Genomic DNA, 12,826 nt, shown 5'->3' with positions numbered 1-12,826 from the left:
AAATATTGCGTAATCATTATCTCTCAGTTATATATTAGCGTTAAACGATATAAATAACAAAAATATTAGACACTTCGCGCCTGGAGAAAGTGCGAGTCGGCGCCTTCACCTTAATGTCAGAATGCGAAAATTCACTAGTAGCTTTTTTCAAGCAGGTTCTGTTCGTCCGTTCTCTGTAATCGTTTGGTATCTGATTAAATTGACATACTCGTCCATGGCTTCCGTAAACGAAAATTTCACTGTGACCCCGACGTGATTTGAACACGCAACCTTCTGATCTGGAGTCAGACGCGCTACCGTTGCGCCACGGAGTCGACGCTGCTAAGCTCTTATCATGAATAGGTTCCTCGAACACTTACTGTACCGTTCAAACCTAAGAAATAATGACAGTAGGATCCACGAGAGACTCTTCCCAGATGTACTTGCTCTGGCGGGGGTGTAACTCAGTGGTAGAGTGTCTGCTTCGCATGCAGAAAGTCCTGGGTTCAAATCCCAGCTCCTCCAATTTTTGTTTCTCCGTGCAGCAGTATATGAAAACTTTTGCCTAGCACCATATTCTATCAAATTCAGCGTACAAGATTCTTCCCCAAGCAAGTGGATTTCTTACAGTTCGACGCCATAGCGGGAGGACGATGACCTGCAAGACCCTGGCCTGCGATCCCCCCATTGAAATGTTGCTCCAAAGCCTTCGGTATGGCGTGCGGAGTGCATCTCAATCATTTCAAACATGTATTTGCAACTAAATGCGACAATCGTTATTTGTTTTTTCAAGATACTGAAAAATGAAGGGGGCACCCGGGATTGAACCGGGGATCTCTCGATCTGCAGTCGAATGCTCTACGACTGAGCTATACCCCCTTTCACAAACTTTCTATCCCCATAACTTAAGGAAAATTATTATACTCTGTCTGGCTAAAGACGTCTAATCGAGCAAAATATTGCGTAATCATTATCTCTCAGTTATATATTAGCGTTAAACGATATAAATAACAAAAATATTAGACACTTCGCGCCTGGAGAAAGTGCGAGTCAGCGCCTTCACCTTAATGTCAGAATGCGAAAATTCACTAGTAGCTTTTTTCAAGCAGGTTCTGTTCGTCCGTTCTCTGTAATCGTTTGGTATCTGATTAAATTGACATACTCGTCCATGGCTTCCGTAAACGAAAATTTCACTGTGACCCCGACGTGATTTGAACACGCAACCTTCTGATCTGGAGTCAGACGCGCTACCGTTGCGCCACGGAGTCGACGCTGCTAAGCTCTTATCATGAATAGGTTCCTCGAACACTTACTGTACCGTTCAAACCTAAGAAATAATGACAGTAGGATCCACGAGAGACTCTTCCCAGATGTACTTGCTCTGGCGGGGGTGTAACTCAGTGGTAGAGTGTCTGCTTCGCATGCAGAAAGTCCTGGGTTCAAATCCCAGCTCCTCCAATTTTTGTTTCTCCGTGCAGCAGTATATGAAAACTTTTGCCTAGCACCATATTCTATCAAATTCAGCGTACAAGATTCTTCCCCAAGCAAGTGGATTTCTTACAGTTCGACGCCATAGCGGGAGGACGATGACCTGCAAGACCCTGGCCTGCGATCCCCCCATTGAAATGTTGCTCCAAAGCCTTCGGTATGGCGTGCGGAGTGCATCTCAATCATTTCAAACATGTATTTGCAACTAAATGCGACAATCGTTATTTGTTTTTTCAAGATACTGAAAAATGAAGGGGGCACCCGGGATTGAACCGGGGACCTCTCGATCTGCAGTCGAATGCTCTACGACTGAGCTATACCCCCTTCCACAAACTTTCTATCCCCATAATTTAAGGAAAATTATTATACTCTGTCTGGCTAAAGACGTCTAATCGAGCAAAATATTGCGTAATCATTATCTCTCAGTTATATATTAGCGTTAAACGATATAAATAACAAAAATATTAGACACTTCGCGCCTGGAGAAAGTGCGAGTCGGCGCCTTCACCTTAATGTCAGAATGCGAAAATTCACTAGTAGCTTTTTTCAAGCAGGTTCTGTTCGTCCGTTCTCTGTAATCGTTTGGTATCTGATTAAATTGACATACTCGTCCATGGCTTCCGTAAACGAAAATTTCACTGTGACCCCGACGTGATTTGAACACGCAACCTTCTGATCTGGAGTCAGACGCGCTACCGTTGCGCCACGGAGTCGACGCTGCTAAGCTCTTATCATGAATAGGTTCCTCGAACACTTACTGTACCGTTCAAACCTAAGAATTAATGACAGTAGGATCCACGAGAGACTCTTCCCAGATGTACTTGCTCTGGCGGGGGTGTAACTCAGTGGTAGAGTGTCTGCTTCGCATGCAGAAAGTCCTGGGTTCAAATCCCAGCTCCTCCAATTTTTGTTTCTCCGTGCAGCAGTATATGAAAACTTTTGCCTAGCACCATATTCTATCAAATTCAGCGTACAAGATTCTTCCCCAAGCAAGTGGATTTCTTACAGTTCGACGCCATAGCGGGAGGACGATGACCTGCAAGACCCTGGCCTGCGATCCCCCCATTGAAATGTTGCTCCAAAGCCTTCGGTATGGCGTGCGGAGTGCATCTCAATCATTTCAAACATGTATTTGCAACTAAATGCGACAATCGTTATTTGTTTTTTCAAGATACTGAAAAATGAAGGGGGCACCCGGGATTGAACCGGGGATCTCTCGATCTGCAGTCGAATGCTCTACGACTGAGCTATACCCCCTTTCACAAACTTTCTATCCCCATAACTTAAGGAAAATTATTATACTCTGTCTGGCTAAAGACGTCTAATCGAGCAAAATATTGCGTAATCATTATCTCTCAGTTATATATTAGCGTTAAACGATATAAATAACAAAAATATTAGACACTTCGCGCCTGGAGAAAGTGCGAGTCGGCGCCTTCACCTTAATGTCAGAATGCGAAAATTCACTAGTAGCTTTTTTCAAGCAGGTTCTGTTCGTCCGTTCTCTGTAATCGTTTGGTATCTGATTAAATTGACATACTCGTCCATGGCTTCCGTAAACGAAAATTTCACTGTGACCCCGACGTGATTTGAACACGCAACCTTCTGATCTGGAGTCAGACGCGCTACCGTTGCGCCACGGAGTCGACGCTGCTAAGCTCTTATCATGAATAGGTTCCTCGAACACTTACTGTACCGTTCAAACCTAAGAAATAATGACAGTAGGATCCACGAGAGACTCTTCCCAGATGTACTTGCTCTGGCGGGGGTGTAACTCAGTGGTAGAGTGTCTGCTTCACATGCAGAAAGTCCTGGGTTCAAATCCCAGCTCCTCCAATTTTTGTTTCTCCGTGCAGCAGTATATGAAAACTTTTGCCTAGCACCATATTCTATCAAATTCAGCGTACAAGATTCTTCCCCAAGCAAGTGGATTTCTTACAGTTCGACGCCATAGCGGGAGGACGATGACCTGCAAGACCCTGGCCTGCGATCCCCCCATTGAAATGTTGCTCCAAAGCCTTCGGTATGGCGTGCGGAGTGCATCTCAATCATTTCAAACATGTATTTGCAACTAAATGCGACAATCGTTATTTGTTTTTTCAAGATACTGAAAAATGAAGGGGGCACCCGGGATTGAACCGGGGACCTCTCGATCTGCAGTCGAATGCTCTACGACTGAGCTATACCCCCTTTCACAAACTTTCTATCCCCATAACTTAAGGAAAATTATTATACTCTGTCTGGCTAAAGACGTCTAATCGAGCAAAATATTGCGTAATCATTATCTCTCAGTTATATATTAGCATTAAACGATATAAATAACAAAAATATTAGACACTTCGCGCCTGGAGAAAGTGCGAGTCGGCGCCTTCACCTTAATGTCAGAATGCGAAAATTCACTAGTAGCTTTTTTCAAGCAGGTTCTGTTCGTCCGTTCTCTGTAATCGTTTGGTATCTGATTAAATTGACATACTCGTCCATGGCTTCCGTAAACGAAAATCTCACTGTGACCCCGACGTGATTTGAACACGCAACCTTCTGATCTGCAGTCAGACGCGCTACCGTTGCGCCACGGAGTCGACGCTGCTAAGCTCTTATCATGAATAGGTTCCTCGAACACTTACTGTACCGTTCAAACCTAAGAAATAATGACAGTAGGATCCACGAGAGACTCTTCCCAGATGTACTTGCTCTGGCGGGGGTGTAACTCAGTGGTAGAGTGTCTGCTTCGCATGCAGAAAGTCCTGGGTTCAAATCCCAGCTCCTCCAATTTTTGTTTCTCCGTGCAGCAGTATATGAAAACTTTTGCCTAGCACCATATTCTATCAAATTCAGCGTACAAGATTCTTCCCCAAGCAAGTGGATTTCTTACAGTTCGACGCCATAGCGGGAGGACGATGACCTGCAAGACCCTGGCCTGCGATCCCCCCATTGAAATGTTGCTCCAAAGCCTTCGGTATGGCGTGCGGAGTGCATCTCAATCATTTCAAACATGTATTTGCAACTAAATGCGACAATCGTTATTTGTTTTTTCAAGATACTGAAAAATGAAGGGGGCACCCGGGATTGAACCGGGGACCTCTCGATCTGCAGTCGAATGCTCTACGACTGAGCTATACCCCCTTCCACAAACTTTCTATCCCCATAATTTAAGGAAAATTATTATACTCTGTCTGGCTAAAGACGTCTAATCGAGCAAAATATTGCGTAATCATTATCTCTCAGTTATATATTAGCGTTAAACGATATAAATAACGAAAATATTAGACACTTCGCGCCTGGAGAAAGTGCGAGTCGGCGCCTTCACCTTAATGTCAGAATGCGAAAATTCACTAGTAGCTTTTTTCAAGCAGGTTCTGTTCGTCCGTTCTCTGTAATCGTTTGGTATCTGATTAAATTGACATACTCGTCCATGGCTTCCGTAAACGAAAATTTCACTGTGACCCCGACGTGATTTGAACACGCAACCTTCTGATCTGGAGTCAGACGCGCTACCGTTGCGCCACGGAGTCGACGCTGCTAAGCTCTTATCATGAATAGGTTCCTCGAACACTTACTGTACCGTTCAAACCTAAGAAATAATGACAGTAGGATCCACGAGAGACTCTTCCCAGATGTACTTGCTCTGGCGGGGGTGTAACTCAGTGGTAGAGTGTCTGCTTCGCATGCAGAAAGTCCTGGGTTCAAATCCCAGCTCCTCCAATTTTTGTTTCTCCGTGCAGCAGTATATGAAAACTTTTGCCTAGCACCATATTCTATCAAATTCAGCGTACAAGATTCTTCCCCAAGCAAGTGGATTTCTTACAGTTCGACGCCATAGCGGGAGGACGATGACCTGCAAGACCCTGGCCTGCGATCCCCCCATTGAAATGTTGCTCCAAAGCCTTCGGTATGGCGTGCGGAGTGCATCTCAATCATTTCAAACATGTATTTGCAACTAAATGCGACAATCGTTATTTGTTTTTTCAAGATACTGAAAAATGAAGGGGGCACCCGGGATTGAACCGGGGACCTCTCGATCTGCAGTCGAATGCTCTACGACTGAGCTATACCCCCTTTCACAAACTTTCTATCCCCATAACTTAAGGAAACTTATTATACTCTGTCTGGCTAAAGACGTCTAATCGAGCAAAATATTGCGTAATCATTATCTCTCAGTTATATATTAGCGTTAAACGATATAAATAACAAAAATATTAGACACTTCGCGCCTGGAGAAAGTGCGAGTCGGCGCCTTCACCTTAATGTCAGAATGCGAAAATTCACTAGTAGCTTTTTTCAAGCAGGTTCTGTTCGTCCGTTCTCTGTAATCGTTTGGTATCTGATTAAATTGACATACTCGTCCATGGCTTCCGTAAACGAAAATTTCACTGTGACCCCGACGTGATTTGAACACGCAACCTTCTGATCTGGAGTCAGACGCGCTACCGTTGCGCCACGGAGTCGACGCTGCTAAGCTCTTATCATGAATAGGTTCCTCGAACACTTACTGTACCGTTCAAACCTAAGAAATAATGACAGTAGGATCCACGAGAGACTCTTCCCAGATGTACTTGCTCTGGCGGGGGTGTAACTCAGTGGTAGAGTGTCTGCTTCGCATGCAGAAAGTCCTGGGTTCAAATCCCAGCTCCTCCAATTTTTGTTTCTCCGTGCAGCAGTATATGAAAACTTTTGCTTAGCACCATATTCTATCAAATTCAGCGTACAAGATTCTTCCCCAAGCAAGTGGATTTCTTACAGTTCGACGCCATAGCGGGAGGACGATGACCTGCAAGACCCTGGCCTGCGATCCCCCCATTGAAATGTTGCTCCAAAGCCTTCGGTATGGCGTGCGGAGTGCATCTCAATCATTTCAAACATGTATTTGCAACTAAATGCGACAATCGTTATTTGTTTTTTCAAGATACTGAAAAATGAAGGGGGCACCCGGGATTGAACCGGGGACCTCTCGATCTGCAGTCGAATGCTCTACGACTGAGCTATAACCCCTTTCACAAACTTTCTATCCCCATAACTTAAGGAAAATTATTATACTCTGTCTGGCTAAAGACGTCTAATCGAGCAAAATATTGCGTAATCATTATCTCTCAGTTATATATTAGCGTTAAACGATATAAATAACAAAAATATTAGACACTTCGCGCCTGGAGAAAGTGCGAGTCGGCGCCTTCACCTTAATGTCAGAATGCGAAAATTCACTAGTAGCTTTTTTCAAGCAGGTTCTGTTCGTCCGTTCTCTGTAATCGTTTGGTATCTGATTAAATTGACATACTCGTCCATGGCTTCCGTAAACGAAAATTTCACTGTGACCCCGACGTGATTTGAATACGCAACCTTCTGATCTGGAGTCAGACGCGCTACCGTTGCGCCACGGAGTCGACGCTGCTAAGCTCTTATCATGAATAGGTTCCTCGAACACTTACTGTACCGTTCAAACCTAAGAAATAATGACAGTAGGATCCACGAGAGACTCTTCCCAGATGTACTTGCTCTGGCGGGGGTGTAACTCAGTGGTAGAGTGTCTGCTTCGCATGCAGAAAGTCTTGGGTTCAAATCCCAGCTCCTCCAATTTTTGTTTCTCCGTGCAGCAGTATATGAAAACTTTTGCCTAGCACCATATTCTATCAAATTCAGCGTACAAGATTCTTCCCCAAGCAAGTGGATTTCTTACAGTTCGACGCCATAGCGGGAGGACGATGACCTGCAAGACCCTGGCCTGCGATCCCCCCATTGAAATGTTGCTCCAAAGCCTTCGGTATGGCGTGCGGAGTGCATCTCAATCATTTCAAACATGTATTTGCAACTAAATGCGACAATCGTTATTTGTTTTTTCAAGATACTGAAAAATGTAGGGGGCACCCGGGATTGAACCGGTGACCTCTCGATCTGCAGTCGAATGCTCTACGACTGAGCTATACCCCCTTTCACAAACTTTCTATCCCCATAACTTAAGGAAAATTATTATACTCTGTCTGGCTAAAGACGTCTAATCGAGCAAAAATTGCGTAATCATTATCTCTCAGTTATATATTAGCGTTAAACGATATAAATAACAAAAATATTAGACACTTCGCGCCTGGAGAAAGTGCGTGTCGGCGCCTTCACCTTAATGTCAGAATGCGAAAATTCACTAGTAGCTTTTTTCAAGCAGGTTCTGTTCGTCCGTTCTCTGTAATCGTTTGGTATCTGATTAAATTGACATACTCGTCCATGGCTTCCGTAAACGAAAATTTCACTGTGACCCCGACGTGATTTGAACACGCAACCTTCTGATCTGGAGTCAGACGCGCTACCGTTGCGCCACGGAGTCGACGCTGCTAAGCTCTTATCATGAATAGGTTCCTCGAACACTTACTGTACCGTTCAAACCTAAGAAATAATGACAGTAGGATCCACGAGAGACTCTTCCCAGATGTACTTGCTCTGGCGGGGGTGTAACTCAGTGGTAGAGTGTCTGCTTCGCATGCAGAAAGTCCTGGGTTCAAATCCCAGCTCCTCCAATTTTTGTTTCTCCGTGCAGCAGTATATGAAAACTTTTGCCTAGCACCATATTCTATCAAATTCAGCGTACAAGATTCTTCCCCAAGCAAGTGGATTTCTTACAGTTCGACGCCATAGCGGGAGGACGATGACCTGCAAGACCCTGGCCTGCGATCCCCCCATTGAAATGTTGCTCCAAAGCCTTCGGTATGGCGTGCGGAGTGCATCTCAATCATTTCAAACATGTATTTGCAACTAAATGCGACAATCGTTATTTGTTTTTTCAAGATACTGAAAAATGAAGGGGGCACCCGGGATTGAACCGGGGACCTCTCGATCTGCAGTCGAATGCTCTACGACTGAGCTATACCCCCTTTCACAAACTTTCTATCCCCATAACTTAAGGAAAATTATTATACTCTGTCTGGCTAAAGACGTCTAATCGAGCAAAATATTGCGTAATCATTATCTCTCAGTTATATATTAGCGTTAAACGATATAAATAACAAAAATATTAGACACTTCGCGCCTGGAGAAAGTGCGAGTCGGCGCCTTCACCTTAATGTCAGAATGCGAAAATTCACTAGTAGCTTTTTTCAAGCAGGTTCTGTTCGTCCGTTCTCTGTAATCGTTTGGTATCTGATTAAATTGACATACTCGTCCATGGCTTCCGTAAACGAAAATTTCACTGTGACCCCGACGTGATTTGAACACGCAACCTTCTGATCTGGAGTCAGACGCGCTACCGTTGCGCCACGGAGTCGACGCTGCTAAGCTCTTATCATTAATAGGTTCCTCGAACACTTACTGTACCGTTCAAACCTAAGAAATAATGACAGTAGGATCCACGAGAGACTCTTCCCAGATGTACTTGCTCTGGCGGGGGTGTAACTCAGTGGTAGAGTGTCTGCTTCGCATGCAGAAAGTCCTGGGTTCAAATCCCAGCTCCTCCAATTTTTGTTTCTCCGTGCAGCAGTATATGAAAACTTTTGCCTAGCACCATATTCTATCAAATTCAGCGTACAAGATTCTTCCCCAAGCAAGTGGATTTCTTACAGTTCGACGCCATAGCGGGAGGACGATGACCTGCAAGACCCTGGCCTGCGATCCCCCCATTGAAATGTTGCTCCAAAGCCTTCGGTATGGCGTGCGGAGTGCATCTCAATCATTTCAAACATGTATTTGCAACTAAATGCGACAATCGTTATTTGTTTTTTCAAGATACTGAAAAATGAAGGGGGCACCCGGGATTGAACCGGGGATCTCTCGATCTGCAGTCGAATGCTCTACGACTGAGCTATACCCCCTGTCACAAACTTTCTATCCCCATAACTTAAGGAAAATTATTATACTCTGTCTGGCTAAAGACGTCTAATCGAGCAAAATATTGCGTAATCATTATCTCTCAGTTATATATTAGCGTTAAACGATATAAATAACAAAAATATTAGACACTTCGCGCCTGGAGAAAGTGCGAGTCGGCGCCTTCACCTTAATGTCAGAATGCGAAAATTCACTAGTAGCTTTTTTCAAGCAGGTTCTGTTCGTCCGTTCTCTGTAATCGTTTGGTATCTGATTAAATTGACATACTCGTCCATGGCTTCCGTAAACGAAAATTTCACTGTGACCCCGACGTGATTTGAACACGCAACCTTCTGATCTGGAGTCAGACGCGCTACCGTTGCGCCACAGAGACGACGCTGCTAAGCTCTTTTCATGAATAGGTTCCTCGAACACTTACTGTACCGTTCAAACCTAAGAAATAATGACAGTAGGATCCACGAGAGACTCTTCCCAGATGTACTTGCTCTGGCGGGGGTGTAACTCAGTGGTAGAGTGTCTGCTTCGCATGCAGAAAGTCCTGGGTTCAAATCCCAGCTCCTCCAATTTTTGTTTCTCCGTGCAGCAGTATATGAAAACTTTTGCCTAGCACCATATTCTATCAAATTCAGCGTACAAGATTCTTCCCCAAGCAAGTGGATTTCTTACAGTTCGACGCCATAGCGGGAGGACGATGACCTGCAAGACCCTGGCCTGCGATCCCCCCATTGAAATGTTGCTCCAAAGCCTTCGGTATGGCGTGCGGAGTGCATCTCAATCATTTCAAACATGTATTTGCAACTAAATGCGACAATCGTTATTTGTTTTTTCAAGATACTGAAAAATGAAGGGGGCACCCGGGATTGAACCGGGGACCTCTCGATCTGCAGTCGAATGCTCTACGACTGAGCTATACCCCCCTTCACAAACTTTCTATCCCCATAACTTAAGGAAAATTATTATACTCTGTCTGGCTAAAGACGTCTAATCGAGCAAAATATTGCGTAATCATTATCTCTCAGTTATATATTAGCGTTAAACGATATAAATAACAAAAATATTAGACACTTCGCGCCTGGAGAAAGTGCGAGTCGGCGCCTTCACCTTAATGTCAGAATGCGAAAATTCACTAGTAGCTTTTTTTAAGCAGGTTCTGTTCGTCCGTTCTCTGTAATCGTTTGGTATCTGATTAAATTGACATACTCGTCCATGGCTTCCGTAAACGAAAATTTCACTGTGACCCCGACGTGATTTGAACACGCAACCTTCTGTTCTGGAGTCAGACGCGCTACCGTTGCGCCACGGAGTCGACGCTGCTAAGCTCTTATCATGAATAGGTTCCTCGAGCACTTACTGTACCGTTCAAACCTAAGAAATAATGACAGTAGGATCCACGAGAGACTCTTCCCAGATGTACTTGCTCTGGCGGGGGTGTAACTCAGTAGTAGAGTGTCTGCTTCGCATGCAGAAAGTCCTGGGTTCAAATCCCAGCTCCTCCAATTTTTGTTTCTCCGTGCAGCAGTATATGAAAACTTTTGCCTAGCACCATATTCTATCAAATTCAGCGTACAAGATTCTTCCCCAAGCAAGTGGATTTCTTACAGTTCGACGCCATAGCGGGAGGACGATGACCTGCAAGACCCTGGCCTGCGATCCCCCCATTGAAATGTTGCTCCAAAGCCTTCGGTATGGCGTGCGGAGTGCATCTCAATCATTTCAAACATGTATTTGCAACTAAATGCGACAATCGTTATTTGTTTTTTCAAGATACTGAAAAATGAAGGGGGCACCCGGGATTGAACCGGGGATCTCTCGATCTGCAGTCGAATGCTCTACGACTGAGCTATACCCCCTGTCACAAACTTTCTATCCCCATAACTTAAGGAAAATTATTATACTCTGTCTGGCTAAAGACGTCTAATCGAGCAAAATATTGCGTAATCATTATCTCTCAGTTATATATTAGCGTTAAACGATATAAATAACAAAAATATTAGACACTTCGCGCCTGGAGAAAGTGCGAGTCGGCGCCTTCACCTTAATGTCAGAATGCGAAAATTCACTAGTAGCTTTTTTCAAGCAGGTTCTGTTCGTCCGTTCTCTGTAATCGTTTGGTATCTGATTAAATTGACATAGTCGTCCATGGCTTCCGTAAACGAAAATTTCACTGTGACCCCGACGTGATTTGAACACGCAACCTTCTGATCTGGAGTCAGACGCGCTACCGTTGCGCCACAGAGTCGACGCTGCTAAGCTCTTATCATGAATAGGTTCCTCGAACACTTACTGTACCGTTCAAACCTAAGAAATAATGACAGTAGGATCCACGAGAGACTCTTCCCAGATGTACTTGCTCTGGCGGGGGTGTAACTCAGTGGTAGAGTGTCTGCTTCGCATGCAGAAAGTCCTGGGTTCAAATCCCAGCTCCTCCAATTTTTGTTTCTCCGTGCAGCAGTATATGAAAACTTTTGCCTAGCACCATATTCTATCAAATTCAGCGTACAAGATTCTTCCCCAAGCAAGTGGATTTCTTACAGTTCGACGCCATAGCGGGAGGACGATGACCTGCAAGACCCTGGCCTGCGATCCCCCCATTGAAATGTTGCTCCAAAGCCTTCGGTATGGCGTGCGGAGTGCATCTCAATCATTTCAAACATGTATTTGCAACTAAATGCGACAATCGTTATTTGTTTTTTCAAGATACTGAAAAATGAAGGGGGCACCCGGGATTGAACCGGGGACTTCTCGATCTGCAGTCGAATGCTCTACGACTGAGCTATACCCCCTGTCACAAACTTTCTATCCCCATAACTTAAGGAAAATTATTATACTCTGTCTGGCTAAAGACGTCTAATCGAGCAAAATATTGCGTAATCATTATCTCTCAGTTATATATTAGCGTTAAACGATATAAATAACAAAAATATTAGACACTTCGCGCCTGGAGAAAGTGCGAGTCGGCGCCTTCACCTTAATGTCAGAATGCGAAAATTCACTAGTAGCTTTTTTCAAGCAGGTTCTGTTCGTCCGTTCTCTGTAATCGTTTGGTATCTGATTAAATTGACATACTCGTCCATGGCTTCCGTAAACGAAAATTTCACTGTGACCCCGACGTGATTTGAACACGCAACCTTCTGATCTGGAGTCAGACGCGCTACCGTTGCGCCACGAAGTCGACGCTGCTAAGCTCTTATCATGAATAGGTTCCTCGAACACTTACTGTACCGTTCAAACCTAAGAAATAATGACAGTAGGATCCACGAGAGACTCTTCCCAGATGTACTTGCTCTGGCGGGGGTGTAACTCAGTGGTAGAGTGTCTGCTTCGCATGCAGAAAGTCTTGGGTTCAAATCCCAGCTCCTCCAATTTTTGTTTCTCCGTGCAGCAGTATATGAAAACTTTTGCCTAGCACCATATTCTATCAAATTCAGCGTACAAGATTCTTCCCCAAGCAAGTGGATTTCTTACAGTTCGACGCCATAGCGGGAGGACGATGACCTGCAAGACCCTGGCCTGCTATCCCCCCATTGAAATGTTGCTCCAAAGCCTTCGGTATGGC

At 44.5% G+C, this 12,826-nt stretch overlaps 41 non-coding genes across 41 annotated transcripts; 14 read left to right on the top strand and 27 right to left on the bottom strand.

Annotated features, from left to right (window-relative positions):
* Positions 1-242: 242 nt before the first annotated feature.
* On the bottom strand, positions 243-314 carry Trnaw-cca (transfer RNA tryptophan (anticodon CCA)). Its single transcript has one exon. It is a non-coding gene; the product is annotated as a tRNA-Trp (tRNA).
* A 118-nt stretch (positions 315-432) lies between these two features.
* Trnaa-cgc (transfer RNA alanine (anticodon CGC)) lies at positions 433-504 on the top strand. The gene has a single exon. It is a non-coding gene; the product is annotated as a tRNA-Ala (tRNA).
* Positions 505-786: 282 nt separating this feature from the next.
* Positions 787-858, bottom strand: Trnac-gca (transfer RNA cysteine (anticodon GCA)). The gene has a single exon. It is a non-coding gene; the product is annotated as a tRNA-Cys (tRNA).
* Positions 859-1,175: 317 nt separating this feature from the next.
* Trnaw-cca (transfer RNA tryptophan (anticodon CCA)) lies at positions 1,176-1,247 on the bottom strand. The gene has a single exon. It is a non-coding gene; the product is annotated as a tRNA-Trp (tRNA).
* A 118-nt stretch (positions 1,248-1,365) lies between these two features.
* On the top strand, positions 1,366-1,437 carry Trnaa-cgc (transfer RNA alanine (anticodon CGC)). The gene has a single exon. It is a non-coding gene; the product is annotated as a tRNA-Ala (tRNA).
* A 282-nt stretch (positions 1,438-1,719) lies between these two features.
* Positions 1,720-1,791, bottom strand: Trnac-gca (transfer RNA cysteine (anticodon GCA)). Its single transcript has one exon. It is a non-coding gene; the product is annotated as a tRNA-Cys (tRNA).
* A 317-nt stretch (positions 1,792-2,108) lies between these two features.
* Trnaw-cca (transfer RNA tryptophan (anticodon CCA)) lies at positions 2,109-2,180 on the bottom strand. The gene has a single exon. It is a non-coding gene; the product is annotated as a tRNA-Trp (tRNA).
* Positions 2,181-2,298: 118 nt separating this feature from the next.
* Trnaa-cgc (transfer RNA alanine (anticodon CGC)) lies at positions 2,299-2,370 on the top strand. Its single transcript has one exon. It is a non-coding gene; the product is annotated as a tRNA-Ala (tRNA).
* A 282-nt stretch (positions 2,371-2,652) lies between these two features.
* Trnac-gca (transfer RNA cysteine (anticodon GCA)) lies at positions 2,653-2,724 on the bottom strand. The gene has a single exon. It is a non-coding gene; the product is annotated as a tRNA-Cys (tRNA).
* A 317-nt stretch (positions 2,725-3,041) lies between these two features.
* Trnaw-cca (transfer RNA tryptophan (anticodon CCA)) lies at positions 3,042-3,113 on the bottom strand. The gene has a single exon. It is a non-coding gene; the product is annotated as a tRNA-Trp (tRNA).
* A 118-nt stretch (positions 3,114-3,231) lies between these two features.
* Positions 3,232-3,303, top strand: Trnav-cac (transfer RNA valine (anticodon CAC)). The gene has a single exon. It is a non-coding gene; the product is annotated as a tRNA-Val (tRNA).
* Positions 3,304-3,585: 282 nt separating this feature from the next.
* Positions 3,586-3,657, bottom strand: Trnac-gca (transfer RNA cysteine (anticodon GCA)). Its single transcript has one exon. It is a non-coding gene; the product is annotated as a tRNA-Cys (tRNA).
* Positions 3,658-3,974: 317 nt separating this feature from the next.
* Positions 3,975-4,046, bottom strand: Trnac-gca (transfer RNA cysteine (anticodon GCA)). Its single transcript has one exon. It is a non-coding gene; the product is annotated as a tRNA-Cys (tRNA).
* Positions 4,047-4,164: 118 nt separating this feature from the next.
* Trnaa-cgc (transfer RNA alanine (anticodon CGC)) lies at positions 4,165-4,236 on the top strand. Its single transcript has one exon. It is a non-coding gene; the product is annotated as a tRNA-Ala (tRNA).
* A 282-nt stretch (positions 4,237-4,518) lies between these two features.
* Positions 4,519-4,590, bottom strand: Trnac-gca (transfer RNA cysteine (anticodon GCA)). Its single transcript has one exon. It is a non-coding gene; the product is annotated as a tRNA-Cys (tRNA).
* A 317-nt stretch (positions 4,591-4,907) lies between these two features.
* Trnaw-cca (transfer RNA tryptophan (anticodon CCA)) lies at positions 4,908-4,979 on the bottom strand. Its single transcript has one exon. It is a non-coding gene; the product is annotated as a tRNA-Trp (tRNA).
* Positions 4,980-5,097: 118 nt separating this feature from the next.
* Trnaa-cgc (transfer RNA alanine (anticodon CGC)) lies at positions 5,098-5,169 on the top strand. Its single transcript has one exon. It is a non-coding gene; the product is annotated as a tRNA-Ala (tRNA).
* A 282-nt stretch (positions 5,170-5,451) lies between these two features.
* Positions 5,452-5,523, bottom strand: Trnac-gca (transfer RNA cysteine (anticodon GCA)). Its single transcript has one exon. It is a non-coding gene; the product is annotated as a tRNA-Cys (tRNA).
* Positions 5,524-5,840: 317 nt separating this feature from the next.
* On the bottom strand, positions 5,841-5,912 carry Trnaw-cca (transfer RNA tryptophan (anticodon CCA)). The gene has a single exon. It is a non-coding gene; the product is annotated as a tRNA-Trp (tRNA).
* A 118-nt stretch (positions 5,913-6,030) lies between these two features.
* On the top strand, positions 6,031-6,102 carry Trnaa-cgc (transfer RNA alanine (anticodon CGC)). The gene has a single exon. It is a non-coding gene; the product is annotated as a tRNA-Ala (tRNA).
* A 282-nt stretch (positions 6,103-6,384) lies between these two features.
* Trnac-gca (transfer RNA cysteine (anticodon GCA)) lies at positions 6,385-6,456 on the bottom strand. The gene has a single exon. It is a non-coding gene; the product is annotated as a tRNA-Cys (tRNA).
* Positions 6,457-6,773: 317 nt separating this feature from the next.
* Positions 6,774-6,845, bottom strand: Trnaw-cca (transfer RNA tryptophan (anticodon CCA)). The gene has a single exon. It is a non-coding gene; the product is annotated as a tRNA-Trp (tRNA).
* Positions 6,846-6,963: 118 nt separating this feature from the next.
* Positions 6,964-7,035, top strand: Trnaa-cgc (transfer RNA alanine (anticodon CGC)). Its single transcript has one exon. It is a non-coding gene; the product is annotated as a tRNA-Ala (tRNA).
* Positions 7,036-7,317: 282 nt separating this feature from the next.
* Positions 7,318-7,389, bottom strand: Trnac-gca (transfer RNA cysteine (anticodon GCA)). The gene has a single exon. It is a non-coding gene; the product is annotated as a tRNA-Cys (tRNA).
* A 316-nt stretch (positions 7,390-7,705) lies between these two features.
* Trnaw-cca (transfer RNA tryptophan (anticodon CCA)) lies at positions 7,706-7,777 on the bottom strand. The gene has a single exon. It is a non-coding gene; the product is annotated as a tRNA-Trp (tRNA).
* Positions 7,778-7,895: 118 nt separating this feature from the next.
* Positions 7,896-7,967, top strand: Trnaa-cgc (transfer RNA alanine (anticodon CGC)). Its single transcript has one exon. It is a non-coding gene; the product is annotated as a tRNA-Ala (tRNA).
* A 282-nt stretch (positions 7,968-8,249) lies between these two features.
* Trnac-gca (transfer RNA cysteine (anticodon GCA)) lies at positions 8,250-8,321 on the bottom strand. Its single transcript has one exon. It is a non-coding gene; the product is annotated as a tRNA-Cys (tRNA).
* Positions 8,322-8,638: 317 nt separating this feature from the next.
* Trnaw-cca (transfer RNA tryptophan (anticodon CCA)) lies at positions 8,639-8,710 on the bottom strand. Its single transcript has one exon. It is a non-coding gene; the product is annotated as a tRNA-Trp (tRNA).
* A 118-nt stretch (positions 8,711-8,828) lies between these two features.
* Trnaa-cgc (transfer RNA alanine (anticodon CGC)) lies at positions 8,829-8,900 on the top strand. The gene has a single exon. It is a non-coding gene; the product is annotated as a tRNA-Ala (tRNA).
* Positions 8,901-9,182: 282 nt separating this feature from the next.
* Trnac-gca (transfer RNA cysteine (anticodon GCA)) lies at positions 9,183-9,254 on the bottom strand. The gene has a single exon. It is a non-coding gene; the product is annotated as a tRNA-Cys (tRNA).
* Positions 9,255-9,571: 317 nt separating this feature from the next.
* Trnaw-cca (transfer RNA tryptophan (anticodon CCA)) lies at positions 9,572-9,643 on the bottom strand. The gene has a single exon. It is a non-coding gene; the product is annotated as a tRNA-Trp (tRNA).
* A 118-nt stretch (positions 9,644-9,761) lies between these two features.
* Positions 9,762-9,833, top strand: Trnaa-cgc (transfer RNA alanine (anticodon CGC)). Its single transcript has one exon. It is a non-coding gene; the product is annotated as a tRNA-Ala (tRNA).
* A 282-nt stretch (positions 9,834-10,115) lies between these two features.
* On the bottom strand, positions 10,116-10,187 carry Trnac-gca (transfer RNA cysteine (anticodon GCA)). The gene has a single exon. It is a non-coding gene; the product is annotated as a tRNA-Cys (tRNA).
* Positions 10,188-10,504: 317 nt separating this feature from the next.
* Positions 10,505-10,576, bottom strand: Trnaw-cca (transfer RNA tryptophan (anticodon CCA)). The gene has a single exon. It is a non-coding gene; the product is annotated as a tRNA-Trp (tRNA).
* A 118-nt stretch (positions 10,577-10,694) lies between these two features.
* On the top strand, positions 10,695-10,766 carry Trnaa-cgc (transfer RNA alanine (anticodon CGC)). Its single transcript has one exon. It is a non-coding gene; the product is annotated as a tRNA-Ala (tRNA).
* Positions 10,767-11,048: 282 nt separating this feature from the next.
* Trnac-gca (transfer RNA cysteine (anticodon GCA)) lies at positions 11,049-11,120 on the bottom strand. Its single transcript has one exon. It is a non-coding gene; the product is annotated as a tRNA-Cys (tRNA).
* Positions 11,121-11,437: 317 nt separating this feature from the next.
* Trnaw-cca (transfer RNA tryptophan (anticodon CCA)) lies at positions 11,438-11,509 on the bottom strand. The gene has a single exon. It is a non-coding gene; the product is annotated as a tRNA-Trp (tRNA).
* A 118-nt stretch (positions 11,510-11,627) lies between these two features.
* Trnaa-cgc (transfer RNA alanine (anticodon CGC)) lies at positions 11,628-11,699 on the top strand. The gene has a single exon. It is a non-coding gene; the product is annotated as a tRNA-Ala (tRNA).
* Positions 11,700-11,981: 282 nt separating this feature from the next.
* On the bottom strand, positions 11,982-12,053 carry Trnac-gca (transfer RNA cysteine (anticodon GCA)). The gene has a single exon. It is a non-coding gene; the product is annotated as a tRNA-Cys (tRNA).
* Positions 12,054-12,370: 317 nt separating this feature from the next.
* Trnaw-cca (transfer RNA tryptophan (anticodon CCA)) lies at positions 12,371-12,442 on the bottom strand. Its single transcript has one exon. It is a non-coding gene; the product is annotated as a tRNA-Trp (tRNA).
* A 118-nt stretch (positions 12,443-12,560) lies between these two features.
* Positions 12,561-12,632, top strand: Trnaa-cgc (transfer RNA alanine (anticodon CGC)). Its single transcript has one exon. It is a non-coding gene; the product is annotated as a tRNA-Ala (tRNA).
* Positions 12,633-12,826: the final 194 nt, after the last annotated feature.

The sequence above is a fragment of the Schistocerca gregaria genome, chromosome 3, assembly GCF_023897955.1.
Source record: "Schistocerca gregaria isolate iqSchGreg1 chromosome 3, iqSchGreg1.2, whole genome shotgun sequence".
Classification (NCBI taxonomy): Eukaryota; Metazoa; Arthropoda; class Insecta; order Orthoptera; family Acrididae; genus Schistocerca; species Schistocerca gregaria.
Note: the sequence above shows the minus strand (reverse complement) of the source record. Positions and strands in the feature narration are given on the sequence as shown.